We start from the raw sequence: 3,000 nt of genomic DNA on the forward strand, positions 1-3,000 counted from the left end.
TTCAATTGAAACTAAATGTACCAGTAATGCTTATGCGAAATCTAGATGCTCCTCAGCTATATAATGGAACAAAGCTTCGGATAACAAAATTGGGACAGAACATACTTGGTGCTACTATTTGTAGTGTTTTAGTGTTATAATACCTCGGATACCAATTGTTCCTACTGACTTCCCATTCAAATTTAAAAGGGTTCAGTTTCCCGTCAAGCTTAGCTTTGCTGTTACTATAAAGAAGGCACAAGGACAAGCATTACTGCTAGTAGGAGTGCATTTAGAAAACCCGTGCTTCTCTCATAGTCAACTTTATGTAGCCTGTTCACGTGTATCTAATGCCCAGAATTTGCACATATTTGCACCCGACGGGAAAACTTATAACATGGTCTACAAAAATATACTAGATAAACACTCTGTATTTTATTTTTTTAAATTGTTAGAATTCAGAATTATTTATTTTCGTTACGGTGAAATATATTTTAACATTTTTTGTTGCATTTCAATACGCATATTTTAAGGTGTCTGTAGTAATTTTTAAAAATTGTTGATCTCAGCCAAGCAATAAAATTTAGTTATCATTTTGACACATTTCTATTATTATACCCTTACCCTTTATCTCTCATACTTATTTAATGGCTCCACTGCGGGCGAAGCCGCGGTAAAGCTAGTTCGCTAATAAAATGCTTTTTGATTTTTCTCCCACCAATGGCTGGCTGTGGCGCTGAAAACGGCGAGAGGGCATTAAATTTACAAAAATAACTGGCGAAGCGGCTGATGCTGACACTGCGGAGGCGGATTCATATAGACGTCACATATCGCAGAATTTATTAAAAAACTATGAACCCTGCAATGTTTTTAATGCGGACGAGAGCGGATTACTTTATAAAGCACTTCCGAACGGGACTTTGGCTAGAAAGGGAACTACTGTGACTGGAGGAAAAAGTCAAAAAATGAGTTGAGAATGTTTTGTAGCAATGCAGACGGAAGTGAAAAAAAAATATATTCCATTGGAAAATCAAAAAATCCTCACTGCTTTAAAGGGAAAATCATACCCTTTCCATATTATTTTCAGGGTAAAGCTTGGATGGTTAGTTTGCTTTGGACAAATATTTTAAAAGAGTTTGATCGCGATATGATAAAGCAAAATAGAAAGGTTGTGCTATTTATTGACAATGCTCCTTGCCATAAGGTGACCCACTTAGTTCTGGAAAATGTCAAAATTGAATTTCTTCCTGCTAATACCACAACGATATTACATCCACTCGATCAAGGAATAATACATGCCTTCAAAGTCTATTTCAGACAAATTCTTGTAAGTTACTTGCAATCGAAAAGGGCTTATCAAACAAAGATTTTGTGAAATCGATTTCAATCTTAGATGCTCTAACTTTTGCAAAGCGGGCATGGTGGCTTGATAAGAAGGAAACTATAGAAAACTGTTTCCGTAAAGTAGGGTCTTATAACCCCTCTTGAAAATTTCTTAGCATTTCTAATTTTTTATTTATTTGTTTTAAATTACAGGGTGGATTTTTTATTGAAAATAATTCTTCTGACGTCGTTGAAGAAGTAATAAATGTTACAATAGATCCTACAGAGTTTAAGGAATATGTTAACTGCGATAAAGAGCTTGAATGTTTTGGAACATTGACGGAAGATGAAATTGTTTCATCCATCTTAGACGAAAAATCCAACGAAGCATCTTCTGAAGAAAATTCAGAAGATGAATGTAATGATGTTCCACCCACCTTAGTAGCAGCTATAGGTGCGCTTTCAACATTTAAACATTTTATGGAAAGTAAAAATCTTTATCTTGATGAAATTGAATCGCTTGAAGAAAAACTCTTTAAATGTAACTTTCAAACACACCATCAAAAGAAGATCACAGATTTCTTCATTGTTTAAAATAAAATATGTATGTATGTATTTAAGTATTGGTATCTTTCACCCTAATGTTCCTCATCATACAAAATATGGGTGCATTTACATATGTATAATCAATCAATTTTAAAGAATTGAATTCTTAAAAAAATTGCATAATATTGCTTTAACTTGTTTTGTTAATCAAGTTTTCCTTTATGTGTTCAAATAATGCCACGATCTTGATTTTAAAATATATACGTATAGTTCATTAAATGGTTATGTTTAACTTGAGGATTAATTTATGTAAGCTAACAAGAAGATGTAATTATATATGTACATAAATAATTATGTTCGTTTATGTACCCGCATCGAGGTACTTAAGCGGGTTCTTTTAAGTACCCAACCCGCTTAAGTACCTTAAAATGCTGACATTTTTCGTGAGGTACTTAACCGGGTTTTACTGTAGTTAGGCCTTGAATGGCCTGCATCATTTCACGATGCTCCCGTCGCCTCTCTTCTTCAGCAGCATTCCTTTTTGATATATCAGCTATCAAATTGCTGATAAGCTTATTTCGTTCCTTTCTTGATAGCACCGAAGTTGAAGCATCCTTAAAAGAAAAAAACGTAATAAGAAGCTATCCAAGCTAAGTGGTGTCGATGGACTTGCTGGATGGTGTTCGGGATTTGGCGTTGCATCTACCTGACTGCATATCTGTAGAGGACTACCCATGGGTGAAGAAATTGCGCATCATCAAATTCATCAGTTTGCTCCATTGGTGTTAAACCTAGGCTTTGTACATTTTGTACCCCATCTACAGCAGCCGAACCGAATGTAGACAAAACCATTTCTTCACAGTTTCGTCATCGGTTTGGAACTTGGACCTCCACCTGTGAGCCTTTGGTTCATTTTCAACCGCCTTGCACGAGTGCGCAGTTGGCTTTTCCAAACGCCTAACGTCTACAAATTAACACAATATAATAAATAAACGAAACATAAACTGAAATGTTACCTCTTTCCAATTTGCAGCACTTCGTGTTGGTCCTCTGCACGAATTAAGCTCATCTGCCAGCTGCTGCCACAACTCCTTCATCTGTTGAGGCGTTTTGGGCAATTTTTCCCCGTACCCATTTCTGGGTGTGCTTGGC

The 3,000-nt window shown here is 35.8% G+C and overlaps 1 pseudogene; it reads left to right on the forward strand.

Moving 5' to 3' along the window:
- The first annotated feature begins 1,078 nt into the window (after positions 1–1,078).
- LOC125780318 (tigger transposable element-derived protein 6-like) lies at positions 1,079–1,896 on the forward strand (annotated as a pseudogene).
- Positions 1,897–3,000: the final 1,104 nt, after the last annotated feature.

The sequence above is a fragment of the Bactrocera dorsalis genome, unplaced genomic scaffold, assembly GCF_023373825.1.
Source record: "Bactrocera dorsalis isolate Fly_Bdor unplaced genomic scaffold, ASM2337382v1 BdCtg522, whole genome shotgun sequence".
NCBI lineage: Eukaryota > Metazoa > Arthropoda > Insecta > Diptera > Tephritidae > Bactrocera > Bactrocera dorsalis.